Source organism: Sciurus carolinensis, chromosome 19 (assembly GCF_902686445.1).
Source record: "Sciurus carolinensis chromosome 19, mSciCar1.2, whole genome shotgun sequence".
NCBI classification, from domain to species: Eukaryota; Metazoa; Chordata; class Mammalia; order Rodentia; family Sciuridae; genus Sciurus; species Sciurus carolinensis.
Genome location: NC_062231.1, coordinates 19,665,339 through 19,681,544, shown reverse-complemented (window position 1 = coordinate 19,681,544; position 16,206 = coordinate 19,665,339). Strand labels below are relative to the sequence as shown.

At 41.7% G+C, this 16,206-nt stretch overlaps 1 pseudogene; it reads right to left on the bottom strand.

The window, feature by feature from the left end:
* Positions 1 to 4,233: 4,233 nt before the first annotated feature.
* Positions 4,234 to 4,428, bottom strand: LOC124971246 (uncharacterized; annotated as a pseudogene).
* Positions 4,429 to 16,206: the final 11,778 nt, after the last annotated feature.

The window sequence follows — 16,206 nt, the reverse complement described above, 5'->3', positions numbered from 1 at the left end:
TTTCAAGTGTCAAGGAATCAGACTTAATTGCATTTTTAACTATGTTAACCTTGCATCTAAACATTTATTTTGAAGTTAATATTGTAATAAAAAATAATAGCTCTCATTGGCCTAGTTAGTTTCACATTAATGATTTTTATAAGACTCTTTCCCACACAGAAGTATAAAGTAAAAATATAATCTAGGAAAACTTATTTCCCTTATATTTATTATTATTAGTTTTAAACACTTGGAGGAGTTATATACGAAAGACTAAGACATTTCTTAAGTTCCTTTGCACACAAATTATGAAAAAACAAAGATCATGGAAAAAAAAATCATATATACTTCTGACTAAGTAGTTTCCAGAGCTAACTAGCTCCTTTGCTACAAGTTAAAAAAAAAAAAAAAATGAATGCTAAATTCCAAAGTTATAATGGGGAGTGGACAAAAAAAAATTCTTGGAAGCTGGGCATATTGGCACACACTTGTAATCCCAGGGGCTCAGGAGGCTGAGGTAGGAGGATCATAAGTTCAAGACCAGTCTCAATAACTTAGCAAGACCCTGTCTCAAATAAAAAATAAAAAGGGCTGAGGATGTAGCTTGGTCGTTAAGCACCCCTGGGTTCAATCCCTAGTACTAAAAAAAAAAAAAAATTCTGTAATATATATAGTCTTAATTTTTACATACAGCTACATGATAATTTGCCATTTTTAACAAAAGTGATCATTTCAAAATTATATGGCCCAATGGCAATACCCCTGTTGGACAAAACTACAAAATGAAAGGAATTCAGTGTATAGTTCCCTTCTCTATTTTCAGGGATTTCAGTGCCCCACTGATATGGCACCCTGCCCTGAACTGTGTTCTAAGGTAGCATTTCATCATCCTGCCCCAACTGAATCCTACCTTATGCCATGTGGGCATTAAGCTGCCATTAAAAGCAGAAAATCTAATAAATGAAACCATAATGGGGTGTTAAGGGAAACCAAAGTGTTTATGGGACACAGAGCGTCCACTAACATATGTGTTGACAGTGGCCTTTTTGAGATAACATCTTAATAGGAAGACGTGGCTGCATGGCTTTGGTAGTGGCATAAAGGCAACGCAGGAGGAGAACACGTGTTCCAAGAACAGAGAAGAGCCTGAAGTGCCAGTGGTACACGGAAGGAGGAGAGGACCAGGAGGGGTTTAGATGCACGTCTGAAACTCAGAAGAGAGATCTCGGCTGGAAAGAACAAACCGGAGAGTGTCGGTGCAGGAATGGTGACCGCAGCATGGCAGCGGGAGGTCCTAGGACTGGGCAGAGATGCTCACTCCTCTTCCTTTCCACTGGTGCCCTCTGGTCTGACTCGCTCCCAAGGCCTCCCCGACTCCACCCCGACTCCACCCCACTGCAGGACGTCCACCCTCCTGGCCCACCAGCCTCCTGTGGTCCTTATCTTCTGCTCTTGAAACTGCCATTCTCTCTGCCTGAGAAGCTCTTCCTCTAGATGTCTCTATGTCAGATGCCTTATCTTTTTTAAGGCTCAACTCAGATATTGCCATCTCAAAAGGCCCTATTCTGAGCTCATTTCTTTAAACGGTTCCTCTCCCCCATGCTTTCCCCTACTCTATTTTATTTTCTAAAGCATTTATGAGCTTCTAGCTTTTCTAATAATCTTATGTTGTTATGTGTACCTTTATACTTTTCTCCATGGGCAGGGATGATTTTGTCTGTTTTGTACACTAATGTAGCCTATGGACCTAGAACAGTGCCTGGCAGTTAGTAGGCTCAAGTCAGATCAGCTAAATGTTAACTGAAATCTAAGAGAGAATTCTGAGGACCTCTAACAAAGGCATTGGGCAGAAATTCCAAAAGGAGTCAGTGGCACACATGTGTAATTCTAGTGACTCAGGAGGCTAAGGCAGGAGGATTCCAAGTTCAAGGCTGGCCTGGACAACTTAGCAAGACCCTATCTCAAAGACAAAATTTTTTAAAAAGGAGCTAGGGCTTGCCTAAAATGTGGGAGACCAGAGGTTCAATCCCTAGAACTGCAAAAATAAATAAATAAATAAACAAATAAATAGGTCAAATGGTAAATATTTAAGCTTTGTGGGCCATACGTTCCCTTTCGTGACCATTCAACTTAACAACTGTAAGAAAGCAACCATAATTACTATATTCATGAATGGGAACCCCTGAGTTCTAATAAAATTTTACTGGTGAAACAAATATATGATAATGTCCAACATCATTAGTAATCAGGGAAATGCAGATAAAAACCACACTGAGATTTCATCTCACACCAATCAGAATGGCAGTCACCAAGAATACAAATAATAATAAATGCTGGAGAGGATGAAAGAAAGGAACATTTTTACACCGTTGGTAGAACTATAAATTAGTACAACTATAAATTAGTACACCGTTGGTAGAACTATAAATTAGTACAACTATAAATTAGTACAGTATGAAGTTTCCTCAAAAGACTAGGCCTGGAAACAGCACATGACCCAGCTATACCACTCCTTGGTATTTATCCTAAAGAATTAAAGTCACTGGGGGCTGGGGTTGTGGCCCAGTGGTAGAGCACTTGCCTAGCACATGTGAGGCACTGGTTTTGATCCTCAGCACCACATAAAAATAAATAAATAAAATAAAGGTATTGTGTCAATCCACAACTAAAAAATATATACATTAAAAAAAAGAATTAAAGTCATTGTACTATACTGATACATGCACACCTATGTTTATAGTAGCACAATTCACAATAGCCAAACTATAGAACCAGCCTAGATGACTACAGTCAGATGATATGGTAAGGATGCCAACTACCTCTCCTTCTACTTAACCCTGTATTGGACATATCAGCCAAAGCAATTAGTCAAGTGGAAGTGATTTGAGGCATAAGAAAAGAGTAAATAAAACTAGCTATCCTTACGGATGCTGAGACTATACATACGAAACCCATGAGGTTAAATGTCAAAACTGAAGCAATAATTCAATAATATAGCAAGATAAAAATAGTAGAAATCAACAGCCTTGTATAAAGCATGTACAGAAGGGTCAATAAAAGCAAAAACTACATTTACAACAGCAACAACAATAAAGACGAAATAGGTACTAACAAAAAATGTGCAAAGCCTACATGAGAAAATCTTTAGATTTTCCTAAAAAAAAAAAAAAAAAAAGGGGGGAGACTTGATTGAAAGACACCATTTTTGAAAAGTATGACCATCAAAAAGTTTTCACTTATCCCTAAATTATAAATTTACTGCAGTTTCAATACACATAAGGCACACTTATGTTTCTACAGCTAGAAAGGTTGATTCTAAACTTCTTATGAACAGAATCAAAATATAAGGCACATAACAATAGGCAGAAAGAGCAAAGGAAGAAAGGCAAAGAGAGAAAATTAGTCTTAATAAACATTAAAACATATTTTAAAGGATCTATAATTAAAACTGTGTAGTGCTGAAACATAAATAGACAAGACTAGTCAGAAAGAATAGGAAGTCCAGAAATAGACCTAAGTGTGCATGGAAATCCAGCATAAGACTATATATTCAGAATAAATTCCCAGAAGTGAGGTTGGGGGCACAAAGGGTAAAAGTGGCTATTTTTAGATGGTATCAAATTCCCTTCCACTGGGACTGTTCTCTCCTGCATTCCCACCAGCAAATGAGCATGTCTGACCCATAGTACCTGTTGTCAGGCTTTTGATTATTTTTTCCCATTTAATTGCTGCACTGGTAGCTTAGTGAAGTTTTAATTCGCTTTCTCTTATTATGAGTGAAGCTTAGTAACTTTTAAGTCTTTTGTATATTTTTATGTTTCTTTTTATTAAGCTATAGTTTTTACACAATAAATGTACAGATCTTACGTGTTCAGTTCAATGAGTTTTGACAATCAAATACCCCCATGTAGCCACTATGGAGACGAGATTCAGAACATTTCCACCACTCCAAGAAATCCCATGTGCTCCTTTCCAGCAGCTCCTTCACCTGCTCCAGCAGTACACTCTCTGAGTTCTAATATCACAGATTAGTTTGGTTTTTCCTTGGACTTGCATAAAGGGACTGCTGGTGATACATAGCTGATTATTTTGTGTGTCTAGTTCTTTGGCTCAACAATTTCTAGGGTTCACCTATGTCGTGTGTTGGGCCTTAGCTCCTTCATTTTTATTACTGAGTAGAATTCCATTCTGTGGACATACTACAATGCTTGCAAAATTAATTCTTTTCTTTTTTTCTTTTCCCACAGAGACCACTCAGACAGTGCCCTCCTCTTCTTATGTCCCCAAAAGGAAGAGAAGAACAATCACCAATGGCAAATGGCAGCTGCAGCAAAGCAACACCAAGAGCAGGCTTCACCCTGGAGAGGGAACGGCACTCCTCCTAAGACTCTGTTCCACGCATTCAGAGAAACCTCTCTGGTAACGAATGATCCCTGAAGGTACAGTCTTCAAAACTGATTCTCTTCCAGATAGCTTCTCACTGTTGAAGAACTGAATTGCAAATATGGAAAGGGAGAAAAATAGAACAAATCCTGAGGTGTTGGATTAGAATGGTAGCTATTAATACAAATTCATGGTTTTTAATATAGAAGTAGCTGTAGATGTATGTGTGTGTGTGTGTGTGTGTGTGTGTACATACATACATTCCTTAATCTTGTCTACTGATATAGCTTGGGAGCAGCATCAGTACAACAGTAATGGGCATATCCACTACCTGTACATTGGTGTTTCTGTTGCTATAACAAAATATTTGAGACTGCATAATTTATAAAGAAAAGGGGGTTATTCAGCTCCTGGTTCTGGAGACTGAGAAGTGTAAGAGCACGGTGTTGGTTATATGGAGGGCCTTCTGGCTGCATCACAAATGGCAGAGGGCATCCCATAGTGAGTCAGATCAAGTGTGCTAGCTCAGGTTTCTCTTCCTCTACTTATAAAGCCACTACTGACTTCACGTGGGCCCCACCCTCCTGACCTCATCTAACCCTAATTACCTCCCAAAGACCCTACCTCCAAATACCATCAACTTGTGGCTTTAGGGATTAAGCTTCCAACACAGAGCACGTGGTCTCCAGATGCCATTCTCTATGAAAAAGAATCAAGGCTCCTTGAAGAAATGAGTAATCCCAGGGTCAGAGTGAAGATAATACCAGGATGAGTCTGGAACATTCCCCTCCAGACAGTAAGGACACCTGCAACAAGAACCAACATGGCTATCTCAAAGGACAGGGATGCCAGCCTGCAAGGGCCTTTGCCCGCATTTTGGTCAATTTGAACACCAAAATGAATAAAGACAGGAATAGATTACAATGTGGTGGGTTTATTATGGCTAATTGTAACTAAAATTAAAAATAAATGCTAATGTTGGGGAAAGCTTTTTAAAATAGAATACCAAATGCAGAATAAATGATAGAAAATCACCATTTTACAACACCCACAGTAATAATTGATTCAAACAAAAATCACCATTGGGCAGAAGGTTTGGGCCAACAGGATTGTCACAAGATCTCATGCAAATTTCTTATTAATTATACAGGGAAAATGTACTGGGTTAGTGGTGGGCTTAGCAAGTGCAGTCCTAAGCAAGCAATCAAAACTAACATCACCCAATGATCGCACACACTGATATCCTGTGCCCCCAAGGGAAGAGCTGAGGAGTACGGAGCATTCCAGCCAAAGATGTTGATTCTAATCACAAGGAAAGAATCGCTGAGTTCCAAATAAAGGCACATTTGGCAAAACGACTGGAACTTGGGCTCCAAAAATATCAATGGTATGAAAGACCAAGAGAGGAAACTGAAGAAATAAGACAACGAAATGCAACCTACGGATGGATATTAGAGCAGGAGAAAACACACACACCATCAAAGACCCTACTGACATGGGAAAATCTGAGTAGGGACTATTTGTCACAGAATGATAATACATTAGTGTTGAACACCTTGGGTTCATTAATAATGTTGTGGGTGTGTAGGAGAATGTCCTTGTGGAGGCAGGACATGGTAGCACATGCTTGTAATCCCAGAAAGTGGGGAGGCTGAGGCTGGAGGATTACCAGTTCAAGGTCAGCCTGGGCAATCTAGCAAGACCCTACCTCAAAAATAAAATAAAAAGGGCTGGGGATGTGGCTCAGTGGTAGAGCACTTGCCTGGCATGCATGAAGCCCTGGGTTTAATTCCCAGTATCACAGGAAAAAAAAAAAAAGGAAAATACACGCTGGAAAATTAAGGTGTGAATTATCCTCAGGCCTACAATGAACTCTTAACTGGTTTAGAAAATAAAAGCAAATACGTATGTGTTTTATTTTTATGTTTCTTCATATATATGTATATATAAACATATATGTAAAGTATAAATATATAAAAGTAAATATGCATGTTTTGTGTGATGGTTCATATATATTCATATATATGAATATTTATATATTACATACATCCATATATATATGGAAGAAAGAAAGAAAGTAAATATGGTAAGATGTTAACTGTTGACTCTGAGGGTAATGAGTATTGCTGGTACAATTTTATTTTCAACTTTTCCATAGGCTTGAAGTTTTTGAAAAATAAACATAGAGGGAAAAGCATTATTATAACTAAATGAATACTATAGAATTCACAGAATGCTTTTCATTTGAAACAAGAGACTTCCAAAAGAAGTTTAGACTGGATGTCGTGGTACATACCTGTAATTCCAGCAAATCCCAGCAACTCAGGAGGCTGAGGCAGGAGGATCGAAAGTTTAAGGCCAGCCTCAGTGACTTTGTGAGACCTGGTCTCAAAAATTAAAAGGGCTGGGGATGTAGTTCAGAGGTAGAAGGCTCCTGGTAGAATCCCCAATACTGACAGAAAAAAAGAGGAAAAAGGTGAGGGAGAAGTAGTCGTTTAGACTGATTATGACTACTTTGAGCTATGACCCTCAACTCCCAGGAAATAAAAACTTATTATCTTCAAAGCAATTTCAAGATGAAAGGTCCTTAACGAGGAGGCTGAAGAAGCTCTGCTCTTGGACGCAGGATGCATGCCTTTGGGGCTGGCGGGTTGCCCAGGTTGGTTAGAGCAGGTCAGGGGCAGGGCTGGAGCAGACCCACTCCTCTGGCAATAATAACCACACCTGAAGTAGCTACCTCCTCTCATTCCAAGGGCTTTTGTTGTAGTTGCCAATCATGAGATCCTGCCTCCTGGCCAAAGGATGGACCGGTAACCCAAGTCAGGCAAACAATGTTCCCCAGCTCCCTGGTCACGTGCTCACCCCACAGAAGGGCGTGAGGCCTAAGCTTGGCCAATCAGGCGCCTACTCTGCTGTTTTATTTATGGATGCCAGGAGGTATGTGACTTATTTATGGATGCTCTTACTTTCCCCTGGGATCCTCTGGGCAGAATGATGCAAACCTGGAGCTGTCTGTAACCAGCAACCAAGAGTCCGAATCATTACAGTGAGGAGCCGGGCTGTTCAGCCTGGCGACCACAGGCAGAAGCAGTCGGCTTCGCTTCACAGCTCGTTGGTATCAGCTGCTTCAGGGGGATCTTCTGGCTCTGGTCTCAATGATGGCACCGTCTCATGCCACAGACTGCACTCTATTTGGTAGGTCATGGCGTAGCTGTGTGTGTGCACGCGGCCCTCTGCCAAATGTCTTATTAGCTCAAGGCTCTGCCTTCTTCATTCATTCTTTCCATAAACATGGAAGGTCAACTCTAAGACCTCGAGCCAAGTGCCATAGCAGAGGGCTTTCCAGTATCACACTGGTTGCCTAAAGTGTCCCCAAAGTCAAAAATGCAGCTCCCTGGGTCCAGTCCCAGAGATTTTTGCAAGAGATTCGGTGTGCTTAACAAGTCACCCAGGAAATTTGCATGCCTCTTCTGGTTCAGGAAGCAGTGCAGGGGCAGGCAGAGGTACCCAGGTGAACGTGGCTCAGATGGATTTCACAGGGTGTGTTGAGATTAGGGGGGAGGAGAAGGCAATTCCACTAATCCTACAAGGTCTTTACCCGCTCGCCTGTAAAAGCCCATGTGTTCACCCAGCCTTTCAGAACTGTGTTCTCAGCCAGCAAGAGAACATTTGATGGAGCTGAATAAAGCTCTACGTGACCTTTTTGTCAAATCGGAGTGTGCCATTTATAGTAACCTTGTGGATAAAAAGCACAGTGTATTGCAGTCATTGTAACTATCGTTCATTGGCCACCTGTTACATGCCAGAGGCCGTAATAACTGCTGTAGGTGCATCCTTATTTAACCCTCCAAGAACCCTGTGAAAGTCGGACTGTTATTCTTATTCCACAGATGAGGAAACAAACTTAGAGGGGTTAGTACAATCTCTGGGGTTCCCCCCATCCAGTCCTGGGGTTCAAACCCAGGGCCGCATGCATGGTGGGCAAATGTTCTCCTAGGGATTTTTAAGTGTTTTCACCAAGTGATTCTTAACAGGTATTATAACCAAATATACATCAAGATTTCCCCTCAAATGCCACTTTTATTTGACAAATATTCATTGAGCATCTAGTATGTGCATAGTCCCTGCCAGATATTATAGAAAGGATTTTAAAATATCACATCTAACTCTTCTCCATAAGGTACAACTAATTTGGTTTGAAGGGATGATCAAAGGGGAGTTTTGAGAGCTGCTTTCCTCATTTGAGGTAGTTATCCAATTGCATTTGGGCTGAGTTGTGCAAGTCCCTGCTCCTCCTGAGCCCCTCAGGGTGACCCCTTGGCACTCGTCTCTGCACTCCGCGCACACAGTAAGTGCTTACTCAGGCTGAATCAATGAACCAATAAGTGAGAAGATAACGGGCATGAACAACACCCAAATCCAAATCCTTTCCTTGTTCAGATGCCAAGAGTTTAGAGCCATTTGCAAATGAATCTTTACCCAAAAAAGAAAATAGCTATTGGCTATCATGTGCATCTGAAATACCCACCAAAGGTCCCTGTTAAAGGCCTGGTCACCAGCCTGTTGTGCTATTGGACATGGTAGAACCTTCAGGAAGTGGGGCCTAGTGGAAGGAAGTTGGGTCATTTGGGGACATGTCCTGAAGGGGATATTGGGACTGTGGCACCTCTTCTCTCTTTTCACTTCTGGCCACCATGCAGTGAATACCTTCCTCTGCCCCACACACTCCTGCCATGGTGTGCTGCCTTTCCAGAGGCAACAGGTCATGGACTGAAACCTGTGAAACTATGAGCCAAAATAAACCTCTCCTTCTATTAAATTGATTCACTCAGGTATTCTGTCACAGTAGCTCACAGCTTGTTAACCCACTATTACTCAGCTAAGTAAACTTTTCAAAATGAGTATAGTCCATAGATAAATATTCTGGGGTATTTCCCATCCAGCATCCCTGAATATCTCAGGAGACATTAATAAGTATTTCTTAAAAAGAAAAAAAAACAATTTGACAATCTAATACATGTGGGATATGCAGGGTTAAATAGGATTATAGAATTTCTTTAGTTCAGGAATTCTCAGTCTTTACTAGACTCAATATGCATGATGTATAAACCAGAAGATGCAGGTGGGGCAATAAGGAATCTACCATATATGGTAAACAATATTTTCCAAATTTATTTGGCAGTGGATGCTTTAGGGCAGGGTTGGAGGGAACAGAGAAAAGATTTGCAGGGCCAAACCTAGAATATGGCAAATGAGACATGCAGGCCCTCAAATGTAAGAAAACATCCACTTGCAAAACACTTATAAAATCTTGAGACCGAGTAACATTTGTGTTCTAATAGCTGAGCATGGTGGTAAACATCTGTAACCACAGCCACTGGAAAGGCTGAGAAAGGAGGATTGCAAGTTTGAGACCAGTCTCAGCATTTAGAGAGACCCAGTAACTTAACAAGGCATTGTCTCAAAACAGAAAATAAAACAAGGACCTGCGATGTAGCTCAGGGGTGATCAGGGTTTCAAAACCCACTACCAAAAAGAAAAAAAAACTGTACCCTAATAGCCAGGTGTGATGGCACACATCTGTAATCCCAGCTTCTTAGGAAGCCAAGGCAGGAGGATGGCAAATTTGAAGCCAGCTTAGGAAACTTAGTGAGAACCTCTCTCAAATAAATAAATAAATAAATAAAACAGGCTGGGGTATAGCTCAGTGGTAAAAGACCCCTGGGTTCAATCTCCAGTACCACACACACAAAATAATTGTACCTTAAATACCTCACGTGCCTGCCCCCAGGACCTCACCAGAATGAATACCTAATACCATCAATGAAACTAATGTTCCAAACACATGATTTGGGAAGTGTTCTGTGGCCATTCATTTGCAATATTTAGCTATGTTTCTAATTTTTTTGGGGGGAGGGGCACCAGAGTTTGAACCCAGGAGTACTTAAACCACATCCCAGACCTTTTTATATTTTTATTTAGAAACAGGGTCTTGCTAAATTGCTTAGGGCCTTGCTAAGTTGCAGAGGCTGGCTTTGAACTTGCAATCCTCCTGCCTCAGCCTCCTGAGCCACTGGGATGACAGGTATGCACCATCATGCTGGTTTCTAGATCGTCTTCTCATTTTACAGTGGTTTTGGACTCATGCCCCTTTCTGGCCCGGCCCCTGAGGCAGAGCCATCCCCGAAGGTTTGACCAAGAGCTATGGGACTTAGCTGGTGTTCTAAGCAGGTGGGGCTGCCCATTAAACCAGTTCAAGATCAAATCCAAGCGGAACTCGCCTTTCTCCCACACCAGAAGGAGCTACTCATTGCTCAGTTCCCTTTATTCTTGAAAACCAGGGAAAGCCTGAGAAAGTCACGATTCCCTAGCAACTAGGCCAGTGTCTGGTACCTGGAAGTTGAATGAATGAAGAAAGAACAAATGAATGAATGAACAGAAGAGTAGCCAGAAGAGTCAAAGAAACAACAGACAGGAATCAGGGAGGCCCTGACCTCTCTCCAGAGTCCCTCTTCTGAACCGGAAGTGCTGCTTAGGTCGGGGCTATTTTCCATTTGTACAGTCTCCTCATTAATGTCCCTCCCAATGTAAAGTCCTGTTTAATCTTAGAGCTAATGACTAAAGCTGGGTGGGGCAAAAAGAACAAACTGTTTGTTCGAGAAAGCAAGTACGCTCTGCAAACTCACTTTCTTTCCCTCACCCTCTTCTGGTTCCTTTAAATCCATGAAAAGAACCATTTTGAAGAGTTTAGGGAGGCATTGTCAAGGGGCACTTAATATGCTCTGGAGTTCAATGTCTCCTCCACTCTGAACTTGCCCCCTCCTTTTTTCTTGAAGTAAAAATACTTCAGGGTAAACACAAACTAAATAAATACAGTAAAAGTATATGGCTTTTAAATACTACAGTGGCATGATAACCATGCCCATTCAGGTGGCATGCTGTACTAGGACATAACAAACAAAGCTTCGACTGATATTGGCCGAGTGATTCTGTTATATTGGTGCACGTACAAATACGTAACGATGAATCCCACCATTCTGTACAACTATCATGCACCAATAAAAATGTGGGAAAATAATAAAAAATAAAGACAAAATAAATAAAGCTTCGTTTGTTTGACAGTTCATCTAATTAGACTCTGTTATAAGCAACAGATATTAAAATAGTTCTATATCATCACCCAGCTCATGAAATATTGAATAAAAAGCCAGGAGAGCCCATTTCTCATTTCCAGAATTAAAATGGTAGTTGCTGTATTCACTAAATATCTACATACTCCCTGGGCGATCATTGGTTTCCTGAGAACTGGCACCGGGAATTTCACACTCCAGGTCTAAGAGCTGAAAGGACCTTTTCTGTGTTTCTCAGCATCCCGTCTGACTGGCTGGTGTAAGTGGACACCAGACCCGCCCTGTCCTGTCAAAAGCTGGATTCTTCTGGCTCCTCAAATATTTTTCAAGTATCCCTTCTCTTTTGCAGCCTTTGCATTTCCTTGGATGAGACCTTTGCAAGAAACAATACATCCTCTCCTTGGAGACTCTACGGTTTGACTAGCTTTGTAACACACTCACTCATTTCCATAATCAACTGGCTGACTCCATGGGGACCCGTACAGTGTACCAAGTCCTTAAAAGTCACTGAACCTTAACCTCCCAACTCAGCAGGAAGGTGATGACTGCGGATTCCGCACACTGCTCCTGTATTCCAGTGGAGCTTGTTTCCTAGGAACTTTTCACTGCAACACACAGAGGCACGGTGGACTCAGGGCCCCACTCTGGGTGAGGGGAACCTCGGATGCTGTCTGTCCCTCAACACTTGGGGATGGCACAGGAGGTACTGAATTTGCCAAAAGCTCCGTGAAGCAGATTTTTCTACCTTTCAAGGATGTTGCTAGCATGTCCTCGGGGTGTGTACGAAGGCTCCTCGGGCCCTTGGGCCAGGACAAAAGCGCCTCTGTGCTCGGCAGGGGTGACTGCTGGGCTTGGGTTGGCCTGGTCATGCAGGAGGCAAGCAGCGTGCATTTTCATCCCCACGTGGGTGGCTCTGTCTCTCTGCTAGAGCACCATTCTGCATCTCATCCTGCAGGGTTGGGTCTCCAGGCCAACAGCTTGTTTTCAATTGCTCACACCACTGCACATGGCTGGTCACCCCCGGCTGAGGTCAGTGTGGTGTCTGATGGCCTAGGAATTTGTTATTAATAACAAGAATGAAAACCTGCTTCAAGTAGTGAATGGATTTGGTGTCACTTTTTCCATGCAGGTGACAGTATTTGCCCTGAGTCTTCCTAAATTATCATAGGTGATGAGGTGCTTGGCTTCCAAAGGCATTCCTATATGCAAGGAGAACTGTTGAATTATCAACAAACCCCATGCAGAGTTAAAGGTGATTAAGTTTAACTTGTTTTCTTGTTTTATTTTTGGTACTGGGGATTGAACCCAGGGGCACTCTATCACTGAGCTACAAATCCAGCCCTTTTTATTTTTTATTTTGAGTCAGAGTTTTGATAAGTCGCTGAAAATCTCACAAAGCTGCTGAAGCTGGCCTCAAACTTGGAATCTTCCTGCTTTGCCGCCCAAGTTGCTAGGATTACAGGTGTGCGCCACCTCACCCAGCTAATTGAGCTTAACGTGTAACCATTGTCAAACACCACCCAGGTGTTAACTAACCACTAAGAAAATTCCAGTCCGGCGTGGTGGCCCACACCTGTAATCCCAGCTATACGGGAGGCTGAGGCAGGAGAATCACATGTGAGGCCAACATGGGCAATGCAGTGAGACCCATTTCAGAATAAAAAGATCTGGGGTGTAGCGAGAGTGCCTTTGGTGTCAACCTCCAGTAGTGAAAAAAAAAAAAAAAAAAGTAAAAATTTAAAAAAGAAATCTGCAGATAATTCAGCCTTTGGGTGCCACTAACAGTCTCTTCCTATGTCGATCATTCTATAATTGTGACTCTCAAATCACACTGGTCTTATAGCTGGTCCTAAGGCCAAGCCGCTTCCTACCTCAGGGCCTTTGCCCTGACTACTCCTTCTACCTGGAATCCCCTTCTCCTGGCTAGTCCTCCTGGTTGGCTCCTTCTCAGTCCTTGGGTCTCAGGCTCAGTGTTCTGCCATCAGAAGAGCCTGTGTTCTCCTCACCTCTTGTCCCGTTTTTGTCTGTCTCAGAACCTTGCTCACTTCCATCATGTCCAGGAATGAAGGCATTTTCTTTATTTGTCTATTAATTTATTGTCTACCTTCCCCCAACCAGGAGAATGCAGGTCCTGTTTAATCTCCAATACCAAATACAGGGCTAAGTACAGGAGGGTATTCGTGATGGGCTGAGTTGTACCCTCTCCACCTCCAATTCCACTGTCAAAGCCCTAACCCCCAGAGGTGGTGTTTTTTTGCGGGGGGTTTGGCAGGTGATTAGGTTTAGATGAAGTCACAAAGGCACAAAGGGATTGGTGTCTTTATAGGAAGAGACACACCAGCGTTCCCTCTGCCAGGTAAGGACAGGAGAAGGTGCCCGTATGTAACTACAGGGTGAGGGTGTGGCTCAGTGGTAAAGTGCTTGCCTTCCATGTGCAAGGTCCCAGGTTCCACTTCCAACACCACAGGAGGGAAAGAGGGAAAGAAGCAGACAGAATGAGAGAAAAAAGAGAAAGCGTTAAAGGTGTTTTGTAATGAGAATGAGTGGTCCTAGATTATTTTTTTAAATGCCCATTGGTCAAAGTTTCATACTCTGTTGGGTCATTGTGATATGGAGCTTAATTAAACACAGCTTGTCTATTTTTCTTTCTACCCTTATCATATATCCCTATTACTACTAAATGGTACCTAAAGATACATCCAGGCAAAGTCCATGTGCACAGCTGGCCACCAGATCAGACGTCTTCATTAACTCGGCTTATCTGTCAAATAGCTTTCTTTAAAAAAAAAAAACAAACAAACCATTGGTCAATTGTTTGAATTGTTCAGAAGTTTTAACACTGTCTAGACCAAGTCAGTTCTGAACACCTCCTTAGAACTGCAGGAGCCTTTGCGGAACAATTTTATACAGGCTAATTCTAAAAATGTATACATTTTCCTCTTAGACTCTGAGGGATACTACTTTAAGAATGGGTTTCAGTTGGGCACGATGGTGCACCCTGTAATCAAAGCAGCTTGAGAGGCTGAGGCAGGAGGACTGCAAATTTGAGGCCAGTGTCAGCAACTTAGTAAGACCCTGTCTCAAAATAAAAAAATTTCTAAAAAAAGGAACAAGGGGTGGGGATGTGGTTCAGTGCCCCTTGGTTCAATCCCTGGAACTCAAAAAAAAAAAAAATGGATTTAATCGGTTTGTTTTCAGTCTAGTCATAATTCTTACATACACTGAGGACTTCATCGTCCTCAGAATTATGTCTTTTTATATAGGCCCAAACTAAAACTTAAAATTTCCTTGTTTAATTTAAAAACATCTACTAGATTATTCTGGGCAACCTCATAAAACTGGGAAAGATCAATTTTAGATGGGGGTGAAGTGGCGACAAGTGATACTGACCAAATTATGTTGCTGTATACAAATATGTAACAACAAATTCCCTCATTATGTATGACTATAAAGCATCAATTTAAAGAATGCAGGGGAGTCAATTTTACCTTTTTTGGGGCAAAAAGTTAGGACTCCTAAATTGTTTCCTTGATGATGGTCCCAAAGAGCAATCGACAATTTGCGTACAGACTAACCCAGTCTTAGAACCCAAGTTCATCTTACAGAGAAAAGTCTAGTGATGCTACTAATGTCTAAACTACATCTATGTGACTAAATGCTCAGATATGCTAAGCAATGAGTAGGATTCTACTAATAAAAAAAATAGTAGTTACAAACATAAGTTGAGTCATTCTCATATGCCAAGGATACTGAACAGTATTCTAAATGAAAAATTAAATTCTGCCTTCATGATGACGTCTGAGTAGACAGTACTGCCACCCTGTATTACAGATGAGCAAACTACAGCTTTAAGTAAGAAGTGGGGGACTGATCGAGAATACTAACACCATTGCCAGGTGTGGTAGCACATGCCTGTAATCCCAAAGACTTGGGAGGCTGAGGCAGGAGGATCACAAGTTCAGGGCCAGCCTCAGCAACTTAGCAAGGCCCTGAGCAACTTAGTGAGACCCTGTCTTAAAATAAAAGATAAAAAGGGCTGGGGATGTGGCTCAGTGTTTGAGCACCCCTGGGTTCAGTCCCTGGTATAACAACGACAACAACAGAAACTAACGCTGTTGACAATGATTGAATAAACTTGGTTTCAGTGTTTACGAGAACAAATTATTTCCTAGTTAAAATGCCCTTGTTTGTAGGCAAGGAATGATGCTTTTGAATAATCTTTTACTCATTAAACAGTGGCCCTAAGAGAAAAAAGCATGTGATATCATAATAGCTTACTTCAGGTTACTTATAGCTTCAGAGTAATAAAATTGCTATTTCTACAAGAGCATGATCTTGAAAGTCTGGTCATAGAGCAGGTGTTTGGTAGATAGAAAACACTCAGGAACTGTTTTCAATTACATAAATGAAGGCAACCCTTGAATTTTCTTTAATTAGATGTGGCCAAAACATTAGCGTCTCCTGCTCTCTGTTTCTCTGCGTGGTAAAGATGCATGCGATAGAATCTTTATCCTCTTCTAGATTTCTCCACGTGTTCTTCCTAACACAGGAGGAGGTGGTCTGGACCTTCGTCACCTCTGTCTGGGATGGACAAGGGCATCGCCAACAAGCGCAATGAAGGGAAATTTATTCTCTCTTCTGTGGATTCTTTCATTTAGTCTGTGGATAATGTGAGACCAGAAGCTAATATCAGAGCTATACGGTCCCCATTGCT